The sequence below is a fragment of the Lissotriton vulgaris genome, chromosome 8 (assembly GCF_964263255.1).
Source record: "Lissotriton vulgaris chromosome 8, aLisVul1.2, whole genome shotgun sequence".
NCBI lineage: Eukaryota > Metazoa > Chordata > Amphibia > Caudata > Salamandridae > Lissotriton > Lissotriton vulgaris.
This window is the reverse complement of record NC_141696.1, coordinates 155,079,344-155,105,867: the sequence shown is the minus strand read 5'-3', so window position 1 is coordinate 155,105,867 and position 26,524 is coordinate 155,079,344. Positions and strand designations below refer to the sequence as shown.

Below are 26,524 nucleotides of genomic sequence, written 5' to 3'. Positions count from 1 at the left end.
TAAATAGCTGGTGAGAGGTATGAGGTATTCTAAAAGCATAAAAATTGTACACCTGTGAAATGAAATGCTTTCACATGTGATCTTCTGTGTTTATTGTCCTGTGCATAAAGTTGCACCTTGTGTTTGAAGGTTTAAATTATTTCAGGCTTGCATGAAGGCAGAAATTTCTGAGTGACTTTTATACATTTCTTAAGACTCTGCACTGTCAGGATGGCCGAGTGGTCTAAGGCGCTGTGTTTAGGCCGCAGTCTCCTCTGGAGGTGTGGGTTCGAATCCCACTTCTGACATGACTTTTGGAGATGTAATCTCCTTTTTCAGGTTAACATCTGATGGAAGTTGCATCTGTTGGTCTTCACCTGGGATGTGATTCCGTCCTCATCTAGTCAAGAGCGCTGGGGTTTCTCATATATTTCGGTTGTATAAAGTCTTGCTGACAAAGTGCAGTCCTTACTATATGAGCATAGGACCCATGTAAGAGCTCATCTGGAAGAGTCATGCTCTTGTATGCCCTGGCCAGACAGGCCATGCAAATATGGAAGAATGCCTAGCATCTGGTAGACAGTTGGACTCCAGCACACTTACGGCAATTTCCTCAGGGCTGTGATCAGGGGCTGCTTAGATTTGAGTATTCCACCCTATGTTGTGACATTGAAATTCCTTGTTGAATTTGCTTTAGCTAGCCAAGAGGTGGCTGTTGACTCAATTTCAAAGCAGCTTTGGGCCTTTCAAGTGGCTGGTTAATAGCACTTTCTCTTTGTACGCCTTAAAGGTCTAAAGAGTTCTTCATAGGTACTGCTCTCTATGGATTGTTCAAAGATCTGTTGGAAGTACTTATAATAGGATAAATAAATTGAGGGCATGCCTTTTCGGTACCCCACTTGCATGGCTGTCTGGCCTGTGGAAGGTTCCATAAATGCAAGTCAGGATGGCTGAGTGGTCTAAGGCGCTGCGTTCAGGTCGCAGTCTCTTCTGGAGGCGTGGGTTCAAATCCCACTTCTGACAATTGTGTGTTTACTCTACTTTTTTCTTGAGAGAGAAAAAATCTGATCATTTCCCTCACATGGGCTTATATGGTTGTCTACTTGGAAAAGTGCAGCGAGTTTTTTTCTTGCTCTAGCCACTCATGACCTAAGATGTGTGCTTTTTTTGGTTCACAATATCTTTCCCTCTCTGTAGATGATCAAGCAACATGTGGTCAGGATGGCCGAGTGGTCTAAGGCGCTGCGTTAAGGCCGCAGTCTCTCCTGGAGGCGTGGGTTCGAATCCCACTTCTGACAAAACTTTAAGTCCATTTTGTCTCTGAGTTCTTTTAGAATCTCAGCTAAAAATTGGCAGTTCATATAATATCTGAATAAGTAACAAACTTCAGTTTCAACTGCAAATTAATTTGCCCAATTCTGTCTTCAAGCTCGTATAATATTCTTCTAGCACTCGTGGTGTTTTATGTGTTTTTTGGGGGGTGCTTAAAAAGTCCCTTTTATTAATGAAATGGGTTACATTCAGTCTTGTGATATTTTTGGTTTCCAATAAGTAGATTGTTAATTTTATGTACCCTCATTTTCTAATGCTCCATTCAAGAGATGTTTCCACTATGAAATGCAGAGCAAGGGGAAAGAGCACAAGTGATAGAGCGAGTGAGTGAGAAGGGGTGTTGAGGAAGGAGAGAATGAAACAAAGACAGAGTGAGTGAACGGCAGGTAGGCCTAGAAGAGGAGACTAGAAGTGAAGGCGACATACTTTTCCCTGCTTTTGACCTCCCACCCATCCCAAACCGACCACAAACGTACCATCTATGCAACGTTGGTATGCAGAAATTCACGCCTCAGCCAGTGAGGGTAAGTCCCAGGCCAGGGGCTAGAGAGCAAAAGACTGCATGTGCTCAGACGTTCCCTGCTAGGGACAGTTGATCTGAAACAAGGTCTGCTCTCTTGTATCCAGCAAGGATCTAGAAATCCTGCATGAATCTGCAAGGCACAATGACAGCATACATTTGCATAATATGCCCCACCTTCTGCCTTCCTACTTCCTGTGCAGTAGTTGTTTGTGTAGAGAGAGAGGTCGCAGGCAAGGTAATTTTGTGAGTAGGATACAGGACCCTAAATAGCTGGTGAGAGGTATGAGGTATTCTAAAAGCATAAAAATTGTACACCTGTGAAATGAAATGCTTTCACATGTGATCTTCTGTGTTTATTGTCCTGTGCATAAAGTTGCACCTTGTGTTTGAAGGTTTAAATTATTTCAGGCTTGCATAGAGACAGAAATTTCTGAGTGACTTTTATACATTTCTTAAGACTCTTCACTGTCAGGATGGCCGAGTGGTCTAAGGCGCTGTGTTTAGGCCGCAGTCTCCTCTGGAGGTGTGTGTTCGAATCCCACTTCTGACATGACTTTTGGAGATGTAATCTCCTTTTTCAGGTTAACATCTGATGGAAGTTGCATCTGTTGGTCTTCACCTGGGATGTGATTCCGTCCTCATCTAGTCAAGAGAGCTGGGGTTTCTCATATATTTCGGTTGTATAAAGTCTTGCTGACAAAGTGCAGTCCTTACTATATGAGCATAGGACCCATGTAAGAGCTCATCTGGAAGAGTCATGCTCTTGTATGCCCTGGCCAGACAGGCCATGCAAATATGGAAGAATGCCTAGCATCTGGTAGACAGTTGGACTCCAGCACACTTACGGCAATTTCCTCAGGGCTGTGATCAGGGGCTGCTTAGATTTGCGTATTCCACCCTATGTTGTGACATTGAAATTCCTTGTTGAATTTGCTTTAGCTAGCCAAGAGGTGGCTGTTGACTCAATTTCAAAGCAGCTTTGGGCCTTTCAAGTGGCTGGTTAATAGCACTTTCTCTTTGTACGCCTTAAAGGTCTAAAGAGTTCTTCATAGGTACTGCTCTCTATGGATTGTTCAAAGATCTGTTGGAAGTACTTATAATAGGATAAATAAATTGAGGGCATGCCTTTTCGGTACCCCACTTGCATGGCTGTCTGGCCTGTGGAAGGATCCACAAATGCAAGTCAGGATGGCCGAGTGGTCTAAGGCGCTGCGTTCAGGTCGCAGTCTCTTCTGGAGGCGTGGGTTCAAATCCCACTTCTGACAATTGTGTGTTTACTCTACTTTTTTCTTGGGAGAGAAAAAATCAGATCATTTCCCTCACATGGGCTTATATGGTTGTCTACTTGGAAAAGTGCAGTGAGTTTTTTTCTTGCTCTAGCCACTCATGACCTAAGTTGTGTGCTTTTTTTGGTTCACAATATCTTTCCCTCTCTGTAGATGATCAAGCAAATGTGGTCAGGATGGCCGAGTGGTCTAAGGCGCTGCGTTAAGGCCGCAGTCTCTCCTGGAGGCGTGGGTTCGATTCCCACTTCTGACAAAACTTTAAGTCCATTTTGTCTCTGAGTTCTTTTAGAATCTCAGCTAAAAATTGGCAGTGCATATAATATCTGAATAAGTAACAAACTTCAGTTTCAACTGCAAATTAATTTGCCCAATTCTGTCTTCAAGCTCGTATAATATTCTTCTAGCACTCGTGGTGTTTTATGTGTTTTTTGGGGGGTGCTTAAAAGTCCCTTTTATTAATGAAATGGGTTACATTCAGTCTTGTGATATTTTTGGTTTCCAATAAGTAGATTGTTAATTTTATGTAACCTCATTTTCTAATGCTCCATTCAAGAGATGTTTCCACTATGAAATGCAGAGCAAGGGGAAAGAGCACAAGTGATAGAGCGAGTGAGTAAGAAGGGGTGTTGAGGAAGGAGAGAATGAAACAAAGACAGAGTGAGTGAACAGCAGGTAGGCCTAGAAGAGGAGACTAGAAGTGAAGGCGACATACTTTTCCCTGCTTTTGACCTCCCACCCATCCCAAACTGACCACAAACGTACCATCTATGCAACGTTGGTATGCAGAAATTCACGCCTCAGCCAGTGAGGGTAAGTCCCAGGCCAGGGGCTAGAGAGCAAAAGACTGCATGTGCTCAGACGTTCCCTGCTAGGGACAGTTGATCTGAAACAAGGTCTGCTCTCTTGTATCCAGCAAGGATCTAGAAATCCTGCATGAATCTGCAAGGCACAATGACAGCATACATTTGCATAATATGCCCCACCTTCTGCCTTCCTACTTCCTGTGCAGTAGTTGTTTGTGTAGAGAGAGAGGTCGCAGGCAAGGTAATTTTGTGAGTAGGATACAGGACCCTAAATAGCTGGTGAGAGGTATGAGGTATTTTAAAAGCATAAAAATTGTACACCTGTGAAATGAAATGCTTTCACATGTGATCTTCTGTGTTTATTGTCCTGTGCATAAAGTTGCACCTTGTGTTTGAAGGTTTAAATTATTTCAGGCTTGCATGGAGGCAGAAATTTCTGAGTGACTTTTATACATTTCTTAAGACTCTGCACTGTCAGGATGGCCGAGTGGTCTAAGGCGCTGTGTTTAGGCTGCAGTCTCCTCTGGAGGTGTGGGTTCGAATCCCACTTCTGACATGACTTTTGGAGATGTAATCTCCTTTTTCAGGTTAACATCTGATGGAAGTTGCATCTGTTGGTCTTCACCTGGGATGTGATTCCGTCCTCATCTAGTCAAGAGAGCTGGGGTTTCTCATATATTTCGGTTGTATAAAGTCTTGCTGACAAAGTGCAGTCCTTACTATATGAGCATAGGACCCATGTAAGAGCTCATCTGGAAGAGTCATGCTCTTGTATGCCCTGGCCAGACAGGCCATGCAAATATGGAAGAATGCCTAGCATCTGGTAGACAGTTGGACTCCAGCACACTTACGGCAATTTCCTCAGGGCTGTGATCAGGGGCTGCTTAGATTTGCGTATTCCACCCTATGTTGTGACATTGAAATTCCTTGTTGAATTTGCTTTAGCTAGCCAAGAGGTGGCTGTTGACTCAATTTCAAAGCAGCTTTGGGCCTTTCAAGTGGCTGGTTAATAGCACTTTCTCTTTGTACGCCTTAAAGGTCTAAAGAGTTCTTCATAGGTACTGCTCTCTATGGATTGTTCAAAGATCTGTTGGAAGTACTTATAATAGGATAAATAAATTGAGGGCATGCCTTTTCGGTACCCCACTTGCATGGCTGTCTGGCCTGTGGAAGGTTCCACAAATGCAAGTCAGGATGGCCGAGTGGTCTAAGGCGCTGCGTTCAGGTCGCAGTCTCTTCTGGAGGCGTGGGTTCAAATCCCACTTCTGACAATTGTGTGTTTACTCTACTTTTTTCTTGGGAGAGAAAAAATCAGATCATTTCCCTCACATGGGCTTATATGGTTGTCTACTTGGAAAAGTGCAGTGAGTTTTTTTCTTGCTCTAGCCACTCATGACCTAAGTTGTGTGTTTTTTTTGGTTCACAATATCTTTTCCTCTCTGTAGATGATCAAGCAAATGTGGTCAGGATGGCCGAGTAGTCTAAGGCGCTGCGTTAAGGCCGCAGTCTCTCCTGGAGGCGTGGGTTCGAATCCCACTTCTGACAAAACTTTAAGTCCATTTTGTCTCTGAGTTCTTTTAGAATCTCAGCTAAAAATTGGCAGTGCATATAATATCTGAATAAGTAACAAACTTCAGTTTCAACTGCAAATTAATTTGCCCAATTCTGTCTTCAAGCTCGTATAATATTCTTCTAGCACTAGTGGTGTTTTATGTGTTTTTTGGGGGGTGCTTAAAAAGTCCCTTTTATTAATGAAATGGGTTACGTTCAGTCTTGTGATATTTTTGGTTTCCAATAAGTAGATTGTTAATTTTATTTAACCTCATTTTCTAATGCTCCATTCAAGAGATGTTTCCACTATGAAATGCAGAGCAAGGGGAAAGAGCACAAGTGATAGAGCGAGTGAGTGAGAAGGGGTGTTGAGGAAGGAGAGAATGAAACAAAGACAGAGTGAGTGAACGGCAGGTAGGCCTAGAAGAGGAGACTAGAAGTGAAGGCGACATACTTTTCCCTGCTTTTGACCTCCCACCCATCCCAAACCGACCACAAACGTACCATCTATGCAACGTTGGTATGCAGAAATTCACGCCTCAGCCAGTGAGGGTAAGTCCCAGGCCAGGGGCTAGAGAGCAAAAGACTGCATGTGCTCAGACGTTCCCTGCTAGGGACAGTTGATCTGAAACAAGGTCTGCTCTCTTGTATCCAGCAAGGATCTAGAAATCCCTCATGAATCTGCAAGGCACAATGACAGCATACATTTGCATAATATGCCCCACCTTCTGCCTTCCTACTTCCTGTGCAGTAGTTGTTTGTGTAGAGAGAGAGGTCGCAGGCAAGGTAATTTTGTGAGTAGGATACAGGACCCTAAATAGCTGGTGAGAGGTATGAGGTATTCTAAAAGCATAAAAATTGTACACCTGTGAAATGAAATGCTTTCACATGTGATCTTCTGTGTTTATTGTCCTGTGCATAAAGTTGCACCTTGTGTTTGAAGGTTTAAATTATTTCAGGCTTGCATGAAGGCAGAAATTTCTGAGTGACTTTTATACATTTCTTAAGACTCTGCACTGTCAGGATGGCCGAGTGGTCTAAGGCGCTGTGTTTAGGCTGCAGTCTCCTCTGGAGGTGTGGGTTCGAATCCCACTTCTGACATGACTTTTGGAGATGTAATCTCCTTTTTCAGGTTAACATCTGATGGAAGTTGCATCTGTTGGTCTTCACCTGGGATGTGATTTCGTCCTCATCTAGTCAAGAGAGCTGGGGTTTCTCATATATTTCGGTTGTATAAAGTCTTGCTGACAAAGTGCAGTCCTTACTATATGAGCATAGGACCCATGTAAGAGCTCATCTGGAAGAGTCATGCTCTTGTATGCCCTGGCCAGACAGGCCATGCAAATATGGAAGAATGCCTAGCATCTGGTAGACAGTTGGACTCCAGCACACTTACGGCAATTTCCTCAGGGCTGTGATCAGGGGCTGCTTAGATTTGCGTATTCCACCCTATGTTGTGACATTGAAATTCCTTGTTGAATTTGCTTTAGCTAGCCAAGAGGTGGCTGTTGACTCAATTTCAAAGCAGCTTTGGGCCTTTCAAGTGGCTGGTTAATAGCACTTTCTCTTTGTACGCCTTAAAGGTCTAAAGAGTTCTTCATAGGTACTGCTCTCTATGGATTGTTCAAAGATCTGTTGGAAGTACTTATAATAGGATAAATAAATTGAGGGCATGCCTTTTCGGTACCCCACTTGCATGGCTGTCTGGCCTGTGGAAGGTTCCACAAATGCAAGTCAGGATGGCCGAGTGGTCTAAGGCGCTGCGTTCAGGTCGCAGTCTCTTCTGGAGGCGTGGGTTCAAATCCCACTTCTGACAATTGTGTGTTTACTCTACTTTTTTCTTGGGAGAGAAAAAATCAGATCATTTCCCTCACATGGGCTTATATGGTTGTCTACTTGGAAAAGTGCAGTGAGTTTTTTTCTTGCTCTAGCCACTCATGACCTAAGTTGTGTGCTTTTTTTGGTTCACAATATCTTTCCCTCTCTGTAGATGATCAAGCAAATGTGGTCAGGATGGCCGAGTGGTCTAAGGCGCTGCGTTAAGGCCGCAGTCTCTCCTTGAGGCGTGGGTTCGAATCCCACTTCTGACAAAACTTTAAGTCCATTTTGTCTCTGAGTTCTTTTAGAATCTCAGCTAAAAATTGGCAGTGCATATAATATCTGAATAAGTAACAAACTTCAGTTTCAACTGCAAATTAATTTGCCCAATTCTGTCTTCAAGCTCGTATAATATTCTTCTAGCACTCGTGGTGTTTTATGTGTTTTTTGGGGGGTGCTTAAAAAGTCCCTTTTATTAATGAAATGGGTTACATTCAGTCTTGTGATATTTTTGGTTTCCAATAAGTAGATTGTTAATTTTATGTAACCTCATTTTCTAATGCTCCATTCAAGAGATGTTTCCACTATGAAATGCAGAGCAAGGGGAAAGAGCACAAGTGATAGAGCGAGTGAGTGAGAAGGGGTGTTGAGGAAGGAGAGAATGAAACAAAGACAGAGTGAGTGAACGGCAGGTAGGCCTAGAAGAGGAGACTAGAAGTGAAGGCGACATACTTTTCCCTGCTTTTGACCTCCCACCCATCCCAAACTGACCACAAACGTACCATCTATGCAACGTTGGTATGCAGAAATTCACGCCTCAGCCAGTGAGGGTAAGTCCCAGGCCAGGGGCTAGAGAGCAAAAGACTGCATGTGCTCAGACGTTCCCTGCTAGGGACAGTTGATCTGAAACAAGGTCTGCTCTCTTGTATCCAGCAAGGATCTAGAAATCCTGCATGAATCTGCAAGGCACAATGACAGCATACATTTGCATAATATGCCCCACCTTCTGCCTTCCTACTTCCTGTGCAGTAGTTGTTTGTGTAGAGAGAGAGGTCGCAGGCAAGGTAATTTTGTGAGTAGGATACAGGACCCTAAATAGCTGGTGAGAGGTATGAGGTATTCTAAAAGCATAAAAATTGTACACCTGTGAAATGAAATGCTTTCACATGTGATCTTCTGTGTTTATTGTCCTGTGCATAAAGTTGCACCTTGTGTTTGAAGGTTTAAATTATTTCAGGCTTGCATGAAGGCAGAAATTTCTGAGTGACTTTTATACATTTCTTAAGACTCTGCACTGTCAGGATGGCCAAGTGGTCTAAGGCGCTGTGTTTAGGCTGCAGTCTCCTCTGGAGGCGTGGGTTCGAATCCCACTTCTGACATGACTTTTGGAGATGTAATCTCCTTTTTCAGTTTAACATCTGATGGAAGTTGCATCTGTTGGTCTTCACCTGGGATGTGATTCCGTCCTCATCTAGTCAAGAGAGCTGGGGTTTCTCATATATTTCGGTTGTATAAAGTCTTGCTGACAAAGTGCAGTCCTTACTATATGAGCATAGGACCCATGTAAGAGCTCATCTGGAAGAGTCATGCTCTTGTATGCCCTGGCCAGACAGGCCATGCAAATATGGAAGAATGCCTAGCATCTGGTAGACAGTTGGACTCCAGCACACTTACGGCAATTTCCTCAGGGCTGTGATCAGGGGCTGCTTAGATTTGCGTATTCCACCCTATGTTGTGACATTGAAATTCCTTGTTGAATTTGCTTTAGCTAGCCAAGAGGTGGCTGTTGACTCAATTTCAAAGCAGCTTTGGGCCTTTCAAGTGGCTGGTTAATAGCACTTTCTCTTTGTACGCCTTAAAGGTCTAAAGAGTTCTTCATAGGTACTGCTCTCTATGGATTGTTCAAAGATCTGTTGGAAGTACTTATAATAGGATAAATAAATTGAGGGCATGCCTTTTCGGTACCCCACTTGCATGGCTGTCTGGCCTGTGGAAGGTTCCACAAATGCAAGTCAGGATGGCCGAGTGGTCTAAGGCGCTGCGTTCAGGTCGCAGTCTCTTCTGGAGGCGTGGGTTCAAATCCCACTTCTGACAATTGTGTGTTTACTCTACTTTTTTCTTGGGAGAGAAAAAATCAGATCATTTCCCTCACATGGGCTTATATGGTTGTCTACTTGGAAAAGTGCAGTGAGTTTTTTTCTTGCTCTAGCCACTCATGACCTAAGTTGTGTGCTTTTTTTGGTTCACAATATCTTTCCCTCTCTGTAGATGATCAAGCAAATGTGGTCAGGATGGCCGAGTGGTCTAAGGCGCTGTGTTAAGGCCGCAGTCTCTCCTGGAGGCGTGGGTTCGAATCCCACTTCTGACAAAACTTTAAGTCCATTTTGTCTCTGAGTTCTTTTAGAATCTCAGCTAAAAATTGGCAGTGCATATAATATCTGAATAAGTAACAAACTTCAGTTTCAACTGCAAATTAATTTGCCCAATTCTGTCTTCAAGCTCGTATAATATTCTTCTAGCACTCGTGGTGTTTTATTTGTTTTTTGGGGGGTGCTTAAAAAGTCCCTTTTATTAATGAAATGGGTTACATTCAGTCTTGTGATATTTTTGGTTTCCAATAAGTAGATTGTTAATTTTATGTAACCTCATTTTCTAATGCTCCATTCAAGAGATGTTTCCACTATGAAATGCAGAGCAAGGGGAAAGAGCACAAGTGATAGAGCGAGTGAGTGAGAAGGGGTGTTGAGGAAGGAGAGAATGAAACAAAGACAGAGTGAGTGAACGGCAGGTAGGCCTAGAAGAGGAGACTAGAAGTGAAGGCGACATACTTTTCCCTGCTTTTGACCTCCCACCCATCCCAAACTGACCACAAACGTACCATCTATGCAACGTTGGTATGCAGAAATTCACGCCTCAGCCAGTGAGGGTAAGTCCCAGGCCAGGGGCTAGAGAGCAAAAGACTGCATGTGCTCAGACGTTCCCTGCTAGGGACAGTTGATCTGAAACAAGGTCTGCTCTCTTGTATCCAGCAAGGATCTAGAAATCCTGCATGAATCTGCAAGGCACGATGACAGCATACATTTGCATAATATGCCCCACCTTCTGCCTTCCTACTTCCTGTGCAGTAGTTGTTTGTGTAGAGAGAGAGGTCGCAGGCAAGGTAATTTTGTGAGTAGGATACAGGACCCTAAATAGCTGGTGAGAGGTATGAGGTATTCTAAAAGCATAAAAATTGTACACCTGTGAAATGAAATGCTTTCACATGTGATCTTCTGTGTTTATTGTCCTGTGCATAAAGTTGCACCTTGTGTTTGAAGGTTTAAATTATTTCAGGCTTGCATGGAGGCAGAAATTTCTGAGTGACTTTTATACATTTCTTAAGACTCTGCACTGTCAGGATGGCCAAGTGGTCTAAGGCGCTGTGTTTAGGCTGCAGTCTCCTCTGGAGGCGTGGGTTCGAATCCCACTTCTGACATGACTTTTGGAGATGTAATCTCCTTTTTCAGTTTAACATCTGATGGAAGTTGCATCTGTTGGTCTTCACCTAGGATGTGATTCCGTCCTCATCTAGTCAAGAGAGCTGGGGTTTCTCATATATTTCGGTTGTATAAAGTCTTGCTGACAAAGTGCAGTCCTTACTATATGAGCATAGGACCCATGTAAGAGCTCATCTGGAAGAGTCATGCTCTTGTATGCCCTGGCCAGACAGGCCATGCAAATATGGAAGAATGCCTAGCATCTGGTAGACAGTTGGACTCCAGCACACTTACGGCAATTTCCTCAGGGCTGTGATCAGGGGCTGCTTAGATTTGCGTATTCCACCCTATGTTTTGACATTGAAATTCCTTGTTGAATTTGCTTTAGCTAGCCAAGAGGTGGCTGTTGACTCAATTTTAAAGCAGCTTTGGGCCGTTCAAGTGGCTGGTTAATAGTACTTTCTCTTTGTACGCCTTAAAGGTCTAAAGAGTTCTTCATAGGTACTGCTCTCTATGGATTGTTCAAAGATCTGTTGGAAGTACTTATAATAGGATAAATAAATTGAGGGCATGCCTTTTCGGTACCCCACTTGCATGGCTGTCTGGCCTGTGGAAGGTTCTACAAATGCAAGTCAGGATGGCCGAGTGGTCTAAGGCGCTGCGTGCAGGTCGCAGTCTCTTCTGGAGGCGTGGGTTCAAATCCCACTTCTGACAATTGTGTGTTTACTCTACTTTTTTCTTGAGAGAGAAAAAATCTGATCATTTCCCTCACATGGGCTTATATGGTTGTCTACTTGGAAAAGTGCAGTGAGTTTTTTTCTTGCTCTAGCCACTCATGACCTAAGATGTGTGCTTTTTTTGGTTCACAATATCTTTTCCTCTCTGTAGATGATCAAGCAAATGTGGTCAGGATGGCCGAGTGGTCTAAGGCGCTGCGTTAAGGCCGCAGTCTCTCCTGGAGGCGTGGGTTCGAATCCCTCTTCTGACAAAACTTTAAGTCCATTTTGTCTCTGAGTTCTTTTAGAATCTCAGCTAAAAATTGGCAGTGCATATAATATCTGAATAAGTAACAAACTTCAGTTTCAACTGCAAATTAATTTGCCCAATTCTGTCTTCAAGCTTGTATAATATTCTTCTAGCACTCGTGGTGTTTTATGTGTTTTTTGGGGGGTGCTTAAAAAGTCCCTTTTATTAATGAAATGGGTTACGTTCAGTCTTGTGATATTTTTGGTTTCCAATAAGTAGATTGTTAATTTTATTTAACCTCATTTTCTAATGCTCCATTCAAGAGATGTTTCCACTATGAAATGCAGAGCAAGGGGAAAGAGCACAAGTGATAGAGCGAGTGAGTGAGAAGGGGTGTTGAGGAAGGAGAGAATGAAACAAAGACAGAGTGAGTGAACGGCAGGTAGGCCTAGAAGAGGAGACTAGAAGTGAAGGCGACATACTTTTCCCTGCTTTTGACCTCCCACCCATCCCAAACCGACCACAAACGTACCATCTATGCAACGTTGGTATGCAGAAATTCACGCCTCAGCCAGTGAGGGTAAGTCCCAGGCCAGGGGCTAGAGAGCAAAAGACTGCATGTGCTCAGACGTTCCCTGCTAGGGACAGTTGATCTGAAACAAGGTCTGCTCTCTTGTATCCAGCAAGGATCTAGAAATCCTGCATGAATCTGCAAGGCACAATGACAGCATACATTTGCATAATATGCCCCACCTTCTGCCTTCCTACTTCCTGTGCAGTAGTTGTTTGTGTAGAGAGAGAGGTCGCAGGCAAGGTAATTTTGTGAGTAGGATACAGGACCCTAAATAGCTGGTGAGAGGTATGAGGTATTCTAAAAGCATAAAAATTGTACACCTGTGAAATGAAATGCTTTCACATGTGATCTTCTGTGTTTATTGTCCTGTGCATAAAGTTGCACCTTGTGTTTGAAGGTTTAAATTATTTCAGGCTTGCATGAAGGCAGAAATTTCTGAGTGACTTTTATACATTTCTTAAGACTCTGCACTGTCAGGATGGCCGAGTGGTCTAAGGCGCTGTGTTTAGGCCGCAGTCTCCTCTGGAGGTGTGGGTTCAAATCCGACTTCTGACATGACTTTTGGAGATGTAATCTCCTTTTTCAGGTTAACATCTGATGGAAGTTGCATCTGTTGGTCTTCACCTGGGATGTGATTCCGTCCTCATCTAGTCAAGAGAGCTGGGGTTTCTCATATATTTCGGTTGTATAAAGTCTTGCTGACAAAGTGCAGTCCTTACTATATGAGCATAGGACCCATGTAAGAGCTCATCTGGAAGAGTCATGCTCTTGTATGCCCTGGCCAGACAGGCCATGCAAATATGGAAGAATGCCTAGCATCTGGTAGACAGTTGGACTCCAGCACACTTACGGCAATTTCCTCAGGGCTGTGATCAGGGGCTGCTTAGATTTGCGTATTCCACCCTATGTTGTGACATTGAAATTCCTTGTTGAATTTGCTTTAGCTAGCCAAGAGGTGGCTGTTGACTCAATTTCAAAGCAGCTTTGGGCCTTTCAAGTGGCTGGTTAATAGCACTTTCTCTTTGTACGCCTTAAAGGTCTAAAGAGTTCTTCATAGGTACTGCTCTCTATGGATTGTTCAAAGATCTGTTGGAAGTACTTATAATAGGATAAATAAATTGAGGGCATGCCTTTTCGGTACCCCACTTGCATGGCTGTCTGGCCTGTGGAAGGTTCCACAAATGCAAGTCAGGATGGCCGAGTGGTCTAAGGCGCTGCGTTCAGGTCGCAGTCTCTTCTGGAGGCGTGGGTTCAAATCCCACTTCTGACAATTGTGTGTTTACTCTACTTTTTTCTTGGGAGAGAAAAAATCAGATCATTTCCCTCACATGGGCTTATATGGTTGTCTACTTGGAAAAGTGCAGTGAGTTTTTTTCTTGCTCTAGCCACTCATGACCTAAGTTGTGTGCTTTTTTTGGTTCACAATATCTTTCCCTCTCTGTAGATGATCAAGCAAATGTGGTCATGATGGCCGAGTGGTCTAAGGCGCTGTGTTAAGGCCGCAGTCTCTCCTGGAGGCGTGGGTTCGAATCCCACTTCTGACAAAACTTTAAGTCCATTTTGTCTCTGAGTTCTTTTAGAATCTCAGCTAAAAATTGGCAGTGCATATAATATCTGAATAAGTAACAAACTTCAGTTTCAACTGCAAATTAATTTGCCCAATTCTGTCTTCAAGCTCGTATAATATTCTTCTAGCACTCGTGGTGTTTTATGTGTTTTTTGGGGGGTGCTTAAAAAGTCCCTTTTATTAATGAAATGGGTTACATTCAGTCTTGTGATATTTTTGGTTTCCAATAAGTAGATTGTTAATTTTATGTAACCTCATTTTCTAATGCTCCATTCAAGAGATGTTTCCACTATGAAATGCAGAGCAAGGGGAAAGAGCACAAGTGATAGAGCGAGTGAGTGAGAAGGAGTGTTGAGGAAGGAGAGAATGAAACAAAGACAGAGTGAGTGAACGGCAGGTAGGCCTAGAAGAGGAGACTAGAAGTGAAGGCGACATACTTTTCCCTGCTTTTGACCTCCCACCCATCCCAAACTGACCACAAACGTACCATCTATGCAACGTTGGTATGCAGAAATTCACGCCTCAGCCAGTGAGGGTAAGTCCCAGGCCAGGGGCTAGAGAGCAAAAGACTGCATGTGCTCAGACGTTCCCTGCTAGGGACAGTTGATCTGAAACAAGGTCTGCTCTCTTGTATCCAGCAAGGATCTAGAAATCCTGCATGAATCTGCAAGGCACAATGACAGCATACATTTGCATAATATGCCCCACCTTCTGCCTTCCTACTTCCTGTGCAGTAGTTGTTTGTGTAGAGAGAGAGGTCGCAGGCAAGGTAATTTTGTGAGTAGGATACAGGACCCTAAATAGCTGGTGAGAGGTATGAGGTATTCTAAAAGCATAAAAATTGTACACCTGTGAAATGAAATGCTTTCACATGTGATCTTCTGTGTTTATTGTCCTGTGCATAAAGTTGCACCTTGTGTTTGAAGGTTTAAATTATTTCAGGCTTGCATGGAGGCAGAAATTTCTGAGTGACTTTTATACATTTCTTAAGACTCTGCATTGTCAGGATGGCCGAGTGGTCTAAGGCGCTGTGTTTAGGCCGCAGTCTCCTCTGGAGGCGTGGGTTCGAATCCCACTTCTGACATGACTTTTGGAGATGTAATCTCCTTTTTCAGTTTAACATCTGATGGAAGTTGCATCTGTTGGTCTTCACCTAGGATGTGATTCCGTCCTCATCTAGTCAAGAGAGCTGGGGTTTCTCATATATTTCGGTTGTATAAAGTCTTGCTGACAAAGTGCAGTCCTTACTATATGAGCATAGGACCCATGTAAGAGCTCATCTGGAAGAGTCATGCTCTTGTATGCCCTGGCCAGACAGGCCATGCAAATATGGAAGAATGCCTAGCATCTGGTAGACAGTTGGACTCCAGCACACTTACGGCAATTTCCTCAGGGCTGTGATCAGGGGCTGCTTAGATTTGCGTATTCCACCCTATGTTGTGACATTGAAATTCCTTGTTGAATTTGCTTTAGCTAGCCAAGAGGTGGCTGTTGACTCAATTTCAAAGCAGCTTTGGGCCGTTCAAGTGGCTGGTTAATAGTACTTTCTCTTTGTACGCCTTAAAGGTCTAAAGAGTTCTTCATAGGTACTGCTCTCTATGGATTGTTCAAAGATCTGTTGGAAGTACTTATAATAGGATAAATAAATTGAGGGCATGCCTTTTCGGTACCCCACTTGCATGGCTGTCTGGCCTGTGGAAGGTTCCACAAATGCAAGTCAGGATGGCCGAGTGGTCTAAGGCGCTGTGTTCAGGTCGCAGTCTCTTCTGGAGGCGTGGGTTCAAATCCCACTTCTGACAATTGTGTGTTTACTCTACTTTTTTCTTGAGAGAGAAAAAATCTGATCATTTCCCTCACATGGGCTTATATGGTTGTCTACTTGGAAAAGTGCAGTGAGTTTTTTTCTTGCTCTAGCCACTCATGACCTAAGATGTGTGCTTTTTTTGGTTCACAATATCTTTCCCTCTCTGTAGATGATCAAGCAAATGTGGTCAGGATGGCCGAGTGGTCTAAGGCGCTGCGTTAAGGCCGCAGTCTCTCCTGGAGGCGTGGGTTCGAATCCCTCTTCTGACAAATCTTTAAGTCCATTTTGTCTCTGAGTTCTTTTAGAATCTCAGCTAAAAATTGGCAGTGCATATAATATCTGAATAAGTAACAAACTTCAGTTTCAACTGCAAATTAATTTGCCCAATTCTGTCTTCAAGCTCGTATAATATTCTTCTAGCACTCGTGGTGTTTTATGTGTTTTTTGGGGGGTGCTTAAAAAGTCCCTTTTATTAATGAAATGGGTTACATTCAGTCTTGTGATATTTTTGGTTTCCAATAAGTAGATTGTTAATTTTATGTAACCTCATTTTCTAATGCTCCATTCAAGAGATGTTTCCACTATGAAATGCAGAGCAAGGGGAAAGAGCACAAGTGATAGAGCGAGTGAGTGAGAAGGGGTGTTGAGGAAGGAGAGAATGAAACATAGACAGAGTGAGTGAACGGCAGGTAGGCCTAGAAGAGGAGACTAGAAGTGAAGGCGACATACTTTTCCATGCTTTTGACCTCCCACCCATCCCAAACCGACCACAAACGTACCATCTATGCAACGTTGGTATGCAGAAATTCACGCCTCAGCCAGTGAGGGTAAGTCCCAGGCCAGGGGCTAGAGAGCAAAAGACTGCATGTGCTCAGACGTTCCCTGCTAGGGACAGTTGATCTGAAACAAGGTCTGCTCTCTTGTATCCAGCAAGGATCTAGAAATCCTGCATGAATCTGCAAGGCACAATGACAGCATACATTTGCATAATATGCCCCACCTTCTGCCTTCCTACTTCCTGTGCAGTAGTTGTTTGTGTAGAGAGAGAGGTCGCAGGCAAGGTAATTTTGTGAGTAGGATACAGGACCCTAAATAGCTGGTGAGAGGTATGAGGTATTCTAAAAGCATAAAAATTGTACACCTTTGAAATGAAATGCTTTCACTTGTGATCTTCTGTGTTTATTGTCCTGTGCATAAAGTTGCACCTTGTGTTTGAAGGTTTAAATTATTTCAGGCTTGCATGGAGGCAGAAATTTCTGAGTGACTTTTATACATTTCTTGAGACTCTGCACTGTCAGGATGGCCGAGTGGTCTAAGGCGCTGTGTTTAGGCCGCAGTCTCCTCTGGAGGCGTGGGTTCGAATCCCACTTCTGACATGACTTTTGGAGATGTAATCTCCTTTTTCAGGTTAACATCTGATGGAAGTTGCATCTGTTGGTCTTCACCTGGGATGTGATTCCTTCCTCATCTAGTCAAGAGCGCTGGGGTTTCACATATATTTCGGTTGTATAAAGTCTTGCTGACAAAGTGCAGTCCTTACTATATGAGCATAGGACCCATGTAAGAGCTCATCTGGAAGAGTCATGCTCTTGTATGCCCTGGCCAGACAGGCCATGCAAATATGGAAGAATGCCTAGCATCTGGTAGACAGTTGGACTCCAGCACACTTACGGCAATTTCCTCAGGGCTGTGATCAGGGGCTGCTTATATTTGCGTATTCCACCCTATGTTGTGACATTGAAATTCCTTGTTGAATTTGCTTTAGCTAGCCAAGAGGTGGCTGTTGACTCAATTTTAAAGCAGCTTTGGGCCGTTCAAGTGGCTGGTTAATAGTACTTTCTCTTTGTACGCCTTAAAGGTCTAAAGAGTTCTTCATAGGTACTGCTCTCTATGGATTGTTCAAAGATCTGTTGGAAGTACTTATAATAGGATAAATAAATTGAGGGCATGCCTTTTCGGTACCCCACTTGCATGGCTGTCTGGCCTGTGGAAGGTTCCACAAATGCAAGTCAGGATGGCCGAGTGGTCTAAGGCGCTGTGTTCAGGTCGCAGTCTCTTCTGGAGGCGTGGGTTCAAATCCCACTTCTGACAATTGTGTGTTTACTCTACTTTTTTCTTGAGAGAGAAAAAATCTGATCATTTCCCTCACATGGGCTTATATGGTTGTCTACTTGGAAAAGTGCAGTGAGTTTTTTTCTTGCTCTAGCCACTCATGACCTAAGATGTGTGCTTTTTTTGGTTCACAATATCTTTCCCTCTCTGTAGATGATCAAGCAAATGTGGTCAGGATGGCCGAGTGGTCTAAGGCGCTGCGTTAAGGCCGCAGTCTCTCCTGGAGGCGTGGGTTCGAATCCCTCTTCTGACAAAACTTTAAGTCCATTTTGTCTCTGAGTTCTTTTAGAATCTCAGCTAAAAATTGGCAGTGCATATAATATCTGAATAAGTAACAAACTTCAGTTTCAACTGCAAATTAATTTGCCCAATTCTGTCTTCAAGCTCGTATAATATTCTTCTAGCACTCGTGGTGTTTTATGTGTTTTTTGGGGGGTGCTTAAAAAGTCCCTTTTATTAATGAAATGGGTTACATTCAGTCTTGTGATATTTTTGGTTTCCAATAAGTAGATTGTTAATTTTATGTAACCTCATTTTCTAATGCTCCATTCAAGAGATGTTTCCACTATGAAATGCAGAGCAAGGGGAAAGAGCACAAGTGATAGAGCGAGTGAGTGAGAAGGGGTGTTGAGGAAGGAGAGAATGAAACATAGACAGAGTGAGTGAACGGCAGGTAGGCCTAGAAGAGGAGACTAGAAGTGAAGGCGACATACTTTTCCATGCTTTTGACCTCCCACCCATCCCAAACCGACCACAAACGTACCATCTATGCAACGTTGGTATGCAGAAATTCACGCCTCAGCCAGTGAGGGTAAGTCCCAGGCCAGGGGCTAGAGAGCAAAAGACTGCATGTGCTCAGACGTTCCCTGCTAGGGACAGTTGATCTGAAACAAGGTCTGCTCTCTTGTATCCAGCAAGGATCTAGAAATCCTGCATGAATCTGCAAGGCACAATGACAGCATACATTTGCATAATATGCCCCACCTTCTGCCTTCCTACTTCCTGTGCAGTAGTTGTTTGTGTAGAGAGAGAGGTCGCAGGCAAGGTAATTTTGTGAGTAGGATACAGGACCCTAAATAGCTGGTGAGAGGTATGAGGTATTCTAAAAGCATAAAAATTGTACACCTTTGAAATGAAATGCTTTCACTTGTGATCTTCTGTGTTTATTGTCCTGTGCATAAAGTTGCACCTTGTGTTTGAAGGTTTAAATTATTTCAGGCTTGCATGGAGGCAGAAATTTCTGAGTGACTTTTATACATTTCTTGAGACTCTGCACTGTCAGGATGGCCGAGTGGTCTAAGGCGCTGTGTTTAGGCCGCAGTCTCCTCTGGAGGCGTGGGTTCGAATCCCACTTCTGACATGACTTTTGGAGATGTAATCTCCTTTTTCAGGTTAACATCTGATGGAAGTTGCATCTGTTGGTCTTCACCTGGGATGTGATTTCTTCCTCATCTAGTCAAGAGCGCTGGGGTTTCTCATATATTTCGGTTGTATAAAGTCTTGCTGACAAAGTGCAGTCCTTACTATATGAGCATAGGACCCATGTAAGAGCTCATCTGAAAGAGTCATGCTCTTGTATGCCCTGGCCAGACAGGCCATGCAAATATGGAAGAATGCCTAGCATCTGGTAGACAGTTGGACTCCAGCACACTTACGGCAATTTCCTCAGGGCTGTGATCAGGGGCTGCTTAGATTTGCGTATTCCACCCTATGTTGTGACATTGAAATTCCTTGTTGAATTTGCTTTAGCTAGCCAAGAGGTGGCTGTTGACTCAATTTCAAAGCAGCTTTGGGCCTTTCAAGTGGCTGGTTAATAGCACTTTCTCTTTGTACGCCTTAAAGGTCTAAAGAGTTCTTCATAGGTACTGCTCTCTATGGATTGTTCAAAGATCTGTTGGAAGTACTTATAATAGGATAAATAAATTGAGGGCATGCCTTTTCGGTACCCCACTTGCATGGCTGTCTGGCCTGTGGAAGGTTCCACAAATGCAAGTCAGGATGGCCGAGTGGTCTAAGGCGCTGCGTTCAGGTTGCAGTCTCTTCTGGAGGCGTGGGTTCAAATCCCACTTCTGACAATTGTGTGTTTACTCTACTTTTTTCTTGAGAGAGAAAAAATCTGATCATTTCCCTCACATGGGCTTATATGGTTGTCTACTTGGAAAAGTGCAGCGAGTTTTTTTCTTGCTCTAGCCACTCATGACCTAAGATGTGTGCTTTTTTTGGTTCACAATATCTTTCCCTCTCTGTAGATGATCAAGCAAATGTGGTCAGGATGGCCGAGTGGTCTAAGGCGCTGCGTTAAGGCCGCAGTCTCTCCTGGAGGCGTGGGTTCGAATCCCACTTCTGACAAAACTTTAAGTCCATTTTGTCTCTGAGTTCTTTTAGAATCTCAGCTAAAAATTGGCAGTTCATATAATATCTGAATAAGTAACAAACTTCAGTTTCAACTGCAAATTAATTTGCCCAATTCTGTCTTCAAGCTCGTATAATATTCTTCTAGCACTCGTGGTGTTTTATGTGTTTTTTGGAGGGTGCTTACAAAGTCCCTTTTATTAATGAAATGGGTTACATTCAGTCTTGTGATATTTTTGGTTTCCAATAAGTAGATTGTTAATTTTATGTAACCTCATTTTCTAATGCTCCATTCAAGAGATGTTTCCACTATGAAATGCAGAGCAAGGGGAAAGAGCACAAGTGATAGAGCGAGTGAGTGAGAAGGGGTGTTGAGGAAGGAGAGAATGAAACAAAGACAGAGTGAGTGAACGGCAGGTAGGCCTAGAAGAGGAGACTAGAAGTGAAGGCGACATACTTTTCCCTGCTTTTGACCTCCCACCCATCCCAAACCGACCACAAACGTACCATCTATGCAACGTTGGTATGCAGAAATTCACGCCTCAGCCAGTGAGGGTAAGTCCCAGGCCAGGGGCTAGAGAGCAAAAGACTGCATGTGCTCAGACGTTCCCTGCTAGGGACAGTTGATCTGAAACAAGGTCTGCTCTCTTGTATCCAGCAAGGATCTAGAAATCCTGCATGAATCTGCAAGGCACAATGACAGCATACATTTGCATAATATGCCCCACCTTCTGCCTTCCTACTTCCTGTGCAGTAGTTGTTTGTGTAGAGAGAGAGGTCGCAGGCAAGGTAATTTTGTGAGTAGGATACAGGACCCTAAATAGCGGATTGGTGTCAGTACAACGCGATGTATTACAACGCGTTCCGTTACAACGCGATTTTTACATCGCAAATACCATTACAATGCATGCCATTACAACGCATGGCATTACATAGCAGATACTTTTACAACGCATGGCATTACATCGTAAATATAGGTAAGTATATCTTTTTTTAAAAAAATGTAATAAAGTTAATTAAATTACTTTAAAATAATAAAAATAATATAACATTTTTAAAACAGTAATTAATTTAATTATAGTAATTTAATTAATATTAAAATTGATATTAATTTAATATATTTAAAATAATATAATTAATGAAATATAAAAAATTTATAAATAGAAAATAATATAATGTAATTAATTACAATAAATATAATTATAATTTAATTAAATTATAAATAATACATAATATAATTATATTTAATAAAATTAAAAGAATTTAATTAATTAAACATTTTTAAATAATATAATTTAATTATAATCGTTTATTAATACAATTAAATTAATAATTGTAAATATAGTTATAAATGTAATTAAATTAAATAAAATTAATTTAATTAATTTAAATAAAGTCGTAATACCCCTGTACCCCCAAAAACAAACCCTGCCCTAAAACCTAAAAACACCCCTGTACCCCAAAACCCAAACCCTGCCCTAAAACCTAAAAACACCCCTGTACCCCAAAACCCAAACCCTGCCCTAAAACCTAAAAACACCCCTGTACCCCAAAACCCAAACCCTGCCCTAAAACCTAAAAACACCCCTGTACCCCAAAACCCAAACCCTGCCCTAAAACCTAAAAACACCCCTGTACCCCAAAAACAAACCCTGTCCTAAAACCTAAAAACACCCCTGTACCCCAAAACCCAAACCCTGCCCTAAAACCTAAAAACACCCCTGTACCCCAAAACCCAAACCCTGCCCTAAAACCTAAAAACACCCCTGTATCCCAAAACCCAAACCCTGCCCTAAAACCTAAAAACACCCCTGTACCCCAAAACCCAAACCCTGCCCTAAAACCTAAAAACACCCCTGTACCCCAAAACCCAAACCCTGCCCTAAAACCTAAAAACACCCCTGTACCCCAAAACCCAAACACTGCCCTAAAACCTAAAAACACCCCTGTACCCCAAAACCCAAACCCTGCCCTAAAACCTAAAAACACCCCTGTACCCCAAAACCCAAACCCTGCCCTAAAACCTAAAAACACCCCTGTACCCCAAAACCCAAACCCTGCCCTAAAACCTAAAAACACCCCTGTACCCCAAAACCCAAACACTGCCCTAAAACCTAAAAATACCCAAACACCCCAAAACATATACATCAGTACCCCAAAACATATACTCTTATACTCATACTTATTTTAAAAAATACTTAAATTAATATATTTAATTTATAATATTTAAAAACGAAATAAATATTTTTTGATAATTAATAATAATTAAATCAATTATAAAATATTAAATAAAAAAAAAAAAAAATTTAAATACTTACCAATACTTACGATGTAATGGTATGCGTTGTAATAGCATCTGCTATGTAATGCCATGCGTTGTAATGGCATGCATTATAATGGTATTTGCGATGTAATAGCTGCGTTGTAGCAGCATTACGTTGTAAAAGATGCGTTGTAGCAGTAACACACCCCTAAATAGCTGGTGAGAGGTATGAGGTATTCTAAAAGCATAAAAATTGTACACCTGTGAAATGAAATGCTTTCACATGTGATCTTCTGTGTTTATTGTCCTGTGCATAAAGTTGCACCTTGTGTTTGAAGGTTTAAATTATTTCAGGCTTGCATGGAGGCAGAAATTTCTGAGTGACTTTTATACATTTCTTAAGACTCTGCACTGTCAGGATGGCCGAGTGGTCTAAGGCGCTGTGTTTAGGCCGCAGTCTCCTCTGGAGGCGTGGGTTCGAATCCCACTTCTGACATGACTTTTGGAGATGTAATCTCCTTTTTCAGGTTAACATCTGATGGAAGTTGCATCTGTTGGTCTTCACCTGGGATGTGATTCCGTCCTCATCTAGTCAAGAGAGCTGGGGTTTCTCATATATTTCGGTTGTATAAAGTCTTGCTGACAAAGTGCAGTCCTTACTATATGAGCATAGGACCCATGTAAGAGCTCATCTGGAAGAGTCATGCTCTTGTATGCCCTGGCCAGACAGGCCATGCAAATATGGAAGAATGCCTAGCATCTGGTAGACAGTTGGACTCCAGCACACTTACGGCAATTTCCTCAGGGCTGTGATCAGGGGCTGCTTAGATTTGCGTATTCCACCCTATGTTGTGACATTGAAATTCCTTGTTGAATTTGCTTTAGCTAGCCAAGAGGTGGCTGTTGACTCAATTTCAAAGCAGCTTTGGGCCTTTCAAGTGGCTGGTTAATAGCACTTTCTCTTTGTACGCCTTAAAGGTCTAAAGAGTTCTTCATAGGTACTGCTCTCTATGGATTGTTCAAAGATCTGTTGGAAGTACTTATAATAGGATAAATAAATTGAGGGCATGCCTTTTCGGTACCCCACTTGCATGGCTGTCTGGCCTGTGGAAGGATCCACAAATGCAAGTCAGGATGGCCGAGTGGTCTAAGGCACTGCGTTCAGGTCGCAGTCTCTTCTGGAGGCGTGGGTTCAAATCCCACTTCTGACAATTGTGTGTTTACTCTACTTTTTTCTTGGGAGAGAAAAAATCAGATCATTTCCCTCACATGGGCTTATATGGTTGTCTACTTGGAAAAGTGCAGTGAGTTTTTTTCTTGCTCTAGCCACTCAGGACCTAAGTTGTGTGCTTTTTTTGGTTCACAATATCTTTCCCTCTCTGTAGATGATCAAGCAAATGTGGTCAGGATGGCCGAGTGGTCTAAGGCGCTGCGTTAAGGCCGCAGTCTCTCCTGGAGGCGTGGGTTCGAATCCCACTTCTGACAAAACTTTAAGTCCATTTTGTCTCTGAGTTCTTTTAGAATCTCAGCTAAAAATTGGCAGTGCATATAATATCTGAATAAGTAACAAACTTCAGTTTCAACTGCAAATTAATTTGCCCAATTCTGTCTTCAAGCTCGTATAATATTCTTCTAGCACTCGTGGTGTTTTATGTGTTTTTTGGGGGGTGCTTAAAAAGTCCCTTTTATTAATTAAATGGGTTACATTCAGTCTTGTGATATTTTTGGTTTCCAATAAGTAGATTGTTAATTTTATGTAACCTCATTTTCTAATGCTCCATTCAAGAGATGTTTCCACTATGAAATGCAGAGCAAGGGGAAAGAGCACAAGTGATAGAGCGAGTGAGTGAGAAGGGGTGTTGAGGAAGGAGAGAATGAAACAAAGACAGAGTGAGTGAACAGCAGGTAGGCCTAGAAGAGGAGACTAGAAGTGAAGGCGACATACTTTTCCCTGCTTTTGACCTCCCACCCATCCCAAACTGACCACAAACGTACCATCTATGCAACGTTGGTATGCAGAAATTCACGTCTCAGCCAGTGAGGGTAAGTCCCAGGCCAGGGGCTAGAGAGCAAAAGACTGCATGTGCTCAGACGTTCCCTGCTAGGGACAGTTGATCTGAAACAAGGTCTGCTCTCTTGTATCCAGCAAGGATCTAGAAATCCTGCATGAATCTGCAAGGCACAATGACAGCATACATTTGCATAATATGCCCCAGCTTCTGCCTTCCTACTTCCTGTGCAGTAGTTGTTTGTGTAGAGAGAGAGGTCGCAGGCAAGGTAATTTTGTGAGTAGGATACAGGACCCTAAATAGCTGGTGAGAGGTATGAGGTATTCTAAAAGCATAAAAATTGTACACCTGTGAAATGAAATGCTTTCACATGTGATCTTCTGTGTTTATTGTCCTGTGCATAAAGTTGCACCTTGTGTTTGAAGGTTTAAATTATTTCAGGCTTGCATGGAGGCAGAAATTTCTGAGTGACTTTTATACATTTCTTAAGACTCTGCACTGTCAGGATGGCCGAGTGGTCTAAGGCGCTGTGTTTAGGCCGCAGTCTCCTCTGGAGGTGTGGGTTCGAATCCCACTTCTGACATGACTTTTGGAGATGTAATCTCCTTTTTCAGGTTAACATCTGATGGAAGTTGCATCTGTTGGTCTTCACCTAGGATGTGATTCCGTCCTCATCTAGTCAAGAGAGCTGGGGTTTCTCATATATTTCGGTTGTATAAAGTCTTGCTGACAAAGTGCAGTCCTTACTATATGAGCATAGGACCCATGTAAGAGCTCATCTGGAAGAGTCATGCTCTTGTATGCCCTGGCCAGACAGGCCATGCAAATATGGAAGAATGCCTAGCATCTGGTAGACAGTTGGACTCCAGCACACTTACGGCAATTTCCTCAGGGCTGTGATCAGGGGCTGCTTAGATTTGCGTATTCCACCCTATGTTGTGACATTGAAATTCCTTGTTGAATTTGCTTTAGCTAGCCAAGAGGTGGCTGTTGACTCAATTTCAAAGCAGCTTTGGGCCTTTCAAGTGGCTGGTTAATAGCACTTTCTCTTTGTACGCCTTAAAGGTCTAAAGAGTTCTTCATAGGTACTGCTCTCTATGGATTGTTCAAAGATCTGTTGGAAGTACTTATAATAGGATAAATAAATTGAGGGCATGCCTTTTCGGTACCCCACTTGCATGGCTGTCTGGCCTGTGGAAGGTTCCACAAATGCAAGTCAGGATGGCCGAGTGGTCTAAGGCGCTGCGTTCAGGTCGCAGTCTCTTCTGGAGGCGTGGGTTCAAATCCCACTTCTGACAATTGTGTGTTTACTCTACTTTTTTCTTGGGAGAGAAAAAATCAGATCATTTTCCTCACATGGGCTTATATGGTTGTCTACTTGGAAAAGTGCAGTGAGTTTTTTTCTTGCTCTAGCCACTCATGACCTAAGTTGTGTGCTTTTTTTGGTTCACAATATCTTTCCCTCTCTGTAGATGATCAAGCAAATGTGGTCAGGATGGCCGAGTGGTCTAAGGCGCTGCGTTAAGGCCGCAGTCTCTCCTGGAGGCGTGGGTTCGAATCCCACTTCTGACAAAACTTTAAGTCCATTTTGTCTCTGAGTTCTTTTAGAATCTCAGCTAAAAATTGGCAGTGCATATAATATCTGAATAAGTAACAAACTTCAGTTTCAACTGCAAATTAATTTGCCCAATTCTGTCTTCAAGCTCTTATAATATTCTTCTAGCACTCGTGGTGTTTTATGTGTTTTTTGGGGGGTGCTTAAAAAGTCCCTTTGATTAATGAAATGGGTTACATTCAGTCTTGTGATATTTTTGGTTTCCAATAAGTAGATTGTTAATTTTATGTAACCTCATTTTCTAATGCTCCATTCAAGAGATGTTTCCACTATGAAATGCAGAGCAAGGGGAAAGAGCACAAGTGATAGAGCGAGTGAGTGAGAAGGGGTGTTGAGGAAGGAGAGAATGAAACAAAGACAGAGTGAGTGAACGGCAGGTAGGCCTAGAAGAGGAGACTAGAAGTGAAGGCGACATACTTTTCCATGCTTTTGACCTCCCACCCATCCCAAACCGACCACAAACGTACCATCTATGCAACGTTGGTATGCAGAAA

At 42.7% G+C, this 26,524-nt stretch overlaps 32 non-coding genes across 32 annotated transcripts; all 32 read left to right on the top strand.

Annotated features, from left to right (window-relative positions):
* The first annotated feature begins 204 nt into the window (after positions 1-204).
* TRNAL-UAG (transfer RNA leucine (anticodon UAG)) lies at positions 205-287 on the top strand. The gene has a single exon. It is a non-coding gene; the product is annotated as a tRNA-Leu (tRNA).
* Positions 288-919: 632 nt separating this feature from the next.
* Positions 920-1,002, top strand: TRNAL-CAG (transfer RNA leucine (anticodon CAG)). The gene has a single exon. It is a non-coding gene; the product is annotated as a tRNA-Leu (tRNA).
* Positions 1,003-1,194: 192 nt separating this feature from the next.
* Positions 1,195-1,277, top strand: TRNAL-AAG (transfer RNA leucine (anticodon AAG)). The gene has a single exon. It is a non-coding gene; the product is annotated as a tRNA-Leu (tRNA).
* A 1,739-nt stretch (positions 1,278-3,016) lies between these two features.
* TRNAL-CAG (transfer RNA leucine (anticodon CAG)) lies at positions 3,017-3,099 on the top strand. The gene has a single exon. It is a non-coding gene; the product is annotated as a tRNA-Leu (tRNA).
* A 191-nt stretch (positions 3,100-3,290) lies between these two features.
* On the top strand, positions 3,291-3,373 carry TRNAL-AAG (transfer RNA leucine (anticodon AAG)). The gene has a single exon. It is a non-coding gene; the product is annotated as a tRNA-Leu (tRNA).
* A 1,023-nt stretch (positions 3,374-4,396) lies between these two features.
* Positions 4,397-4,479, top strand: TRNAL-UAG (transfer RNA leucine (anticodon UAG)). Its single transcript has one exon. It is a non-coding gene; the product is annotated as a tRNA-Leu (tRNA).
* A 632-nt stretch (positions 4,480-5,111) lies between these two features.
* TRNAL-CAG (transfer RNA leucine (anticodon CAG)) lies at positions 5,112-5,194 on the top strand. Its single transcript has one exon. It is a non-coding gene; the product is annotated as a tRNA-Leu (tRNA).
* Positions 5,195-5,385: 191 nt separating this feature from the next.
* On the top strand, positions 5,386-5,468 carry TRNAL-AAG (transfer RNA leucine (anticodon AAG)). The gene has a single exon. It is a non-coding gene; the product is annotated as a tRNA-Leu (tRNA).
* A 1,024-nt stretch (positions 5,469-6,492) lies between these two features.
* On the top strand, positions 6,493-6,575 carry TRNAL-UAG (transfer RNA leucine (anticodon UAG)). The gene has a single exon. It is a non-coding gene; the product is annotated as a tRNA-Leu (tRNA).
* A 632-nt stretch (positions 6,576-7,207) lies between these two features.
* TRNAL-CAG (transfer RNA leucine (anticodon CAG)) lies at positions 7,208-7,290 on the top strand. Its single transcript has one exon. It is a non-coding gene; the product is annotated as a tRNA-Leu (tRNA).
* Positions 7,291-7,481: 191 nt separating this feature from the next.
* TRNAL-AAG (transfer RNA leucine (anticodon AAG)) lies at positions 7,482-7,564 on the top strand. Its single transcript has one exon. It is a non-coding gene; the product is annotated as a tRNA-Leu (tRNA).
* Positions 7,565-8,588: 1,024 nt separating this feature from the next.
* On the top strand, positions 8,589-8,671 carry TRNAL-UAG (transfer RNA leucine (anticodon UAG)). Its single transcript has one exon. It is a non-coding gene; the product is annotated as a tRNA-Leu (tRNA).
* A 632-nt stretch (positions 8,672-9,303) lies between these two features.
* Positions 9,304-9,386, top strand: TRNAL-CAG (transfer RNA leucine (anticodon CAG)). The gene has a single exon. It is a non-coding gene; the product is annotated as a tRNA-Leu (tRNA).
* Positions 9,387-9,577: 191 nt separating this feature from the next.
* TRNAL-AAG (transfer RNA leucine (anticodon AAG)) lies at positions 9,578-9,660 on the top strand. Its single transcript has one exon. It is a non-coding gene; the product is annotated as a tRNA-Leu (tRNA).
* Positions 9,661-10,684: 1,024 nt separating this feature from the next.
* Positions 10,685-10,767, top strand: TRNAL-UAG (transfer RNA leucine (anticodon UAG)). Its single transcript has one exon. It is a non-coding gene; the product is annotated as a tRNA-Leu (tRNA).
* Positions 10,768-11,673: 906 nt separating this feature from the next.
* On the top strand, positions 11,674-11,756 carry TRNAL-AAG (transfer RNA leucine (anticodon AAG)). The gene has a single exon. It is a non-coding gene; the product is annotated as a tRNA-Leu (tRNA).
* A 1,739-nt stretch (positions 11,757-13,495) lies between these two features.
* TRNAL-CAG (transfer RNA leucine (anticodon CAG)) lies at positions 13,496-13,578 on the top strand. Its single transcript has one exon. It is a non-coding gene; the product is annotated as a tRNA-Leu (tRNA).
* Positions 13,579-14,876: 1,298 nt separating this feature from the next.
* Positions 14,877-14,959, top strand: TRNAL-UAG (transfer RNA leucine (anticodon UAG)). Its single transcript has one exon. It is a non-coding gene; the product is annotated as a tRNA-Leu (tRNA).
* Positions 14,960-15,591: 632 nt separating this feature from the next.
* Positions 15,592-15,674, top strand: TRNAL-CAG (transfer RNA leucine (anticodon CAG)). The gene has a single exon. It is a non-coding gene; the product is annotated as a tRNA-Leu (tRNA).
* A 191-nt stretch (positions 15,675-15,865) lies between these two features.
* TRNAL-AAG (transfer RNA leucine (anticodon AAG)) lies at positions 15,866-15,948 on the top strand. The gene has a single exon. It is a non-coding gene; the product is annotated as a tRNA-Leu (tRNA).
* A 1,024-nt stretch (positions 15,949-16,972) lies between these two features.
* Positions 16,973-17,055, top strand: TRNAL-UAG (transfer RNA leucine (anticodon UAG)). Its single transcript has one exon. It is a non-coding gene; the product is annotated as a tRNA-Leu (tRNA).
* A 632-nt stretch (positions 17,056-17,687) lies between these two features.
* TRNAL-CAG (transfer RNA leucine (anticodon CAG)) lies at positions 17,688-17,770 on the top strand. The gene has a single exon. It is a non-coding gene; the product is annotated as a tRNA-Leu (tRNA).
* A 191-nt stretch (positions 17,771-17,961) lies between these two features.
* On the top strand, positions 17,962-18,044 carry TRNAL-AAG (transfer RNA leucine (anticodon AAG)). The gene has a single exon. It is a non-coding gene; the product is annotated as a tRNA-Leu (tRNA).
* Positions 18,045-19,068: 1,024 nt separating this feature from the next.
* TRNAL-UAG (transfer RNA leucine (anticodon UAG)) lies at positions 19,069-19,151 on the top strand. The gene has a single exon. It is a non-coding gene; the product is annotated as a tRNA-Leu (tRNA).
* Positions 19,152-19,783: 632 nt separating this feature from the next.
* TRNAL-CAG (transfer RNA leucine (anticodon CAG)) lies at positions 19,784-19,866 on the top strand. Its single transcript has one exon. It is a non-coding gene; the product is annotated as a tRNA-Leu (tRNA).
* Positions 19,867-20,057: 191 nt separating this feature from the next.
* TRNAL-AAG (transfer RNA leucine (anticodon AAG)) lies at positions 20,058-20,140 on the top strand. The gene has a single exon. It is a non-coding gene; the product is annotated as a tRNA-Leu (tRNA).
* Positions 20,141-22,819: 2,679 nt separating this feature from the next.
* On the top strand, positions 22,820-22,902 carry TRNAL-UAG (transfer RNA leucine (anticodon UAG)). Its single transcript has one exon. It is a non-coding gene; the product is annotated as a tRNA-Leu (tRNA).
* Positions 22,903-23,534: 632 nt separating this feature from the next.
* Positions 23,535-23,617, top strand: TRNAL-CAG (transfer RNA leucine (anticodon CAG)). The gene has a single exon. It is a non-coding gene; the product is annotated as a tRNA-Leu (tRNA).
* Positions 23,618-23,808: 191 nt separating this feature from the next.
* TRNAL-AAG (transfer RNA leucine (anticodon AAG)) lies at positions 23,809-23,891 on the top strand. Its single transcript has one exon. It is a non-coding gene; the product is annotated as a tRNA-Leu (tRNA).
* A 1,024-nt stretch (positions 23,892-24,915) lies between these two features.
* Positions 24,916-24,998, top strand: TRNAL-UAG (transfer RNA leucine (anticodon UAG)). Its single transcript has one exon. It is a non-coding gene; the product is annotated as a tRNA-Leu (tRNA).
* Positions 24,999-25,630: 632 nt separating this feature from the next.
* Positions 25,631-25,713, top strand: TRNAL-CAG (transfer RNA leucine (anticodon CAG)). The gene has a single exon. It is a non-coding gene; the product is annotated as a tRNA-Leu (tRNA).
* Positions 25,714-25,904: 191 nt separating this feature from the next.
* Positions 25,905-25,987, top strand: TRNAL-AAG (transfer RNA leucine (anticodon AAG)). Its single transcript has one exon. It is a non-coding gene; the product is annotated as a tRNA-Leu (tRNA).
* The last annotated feature ends 537 nt before the right edge of the window (positions 25,988-26,524 follow it).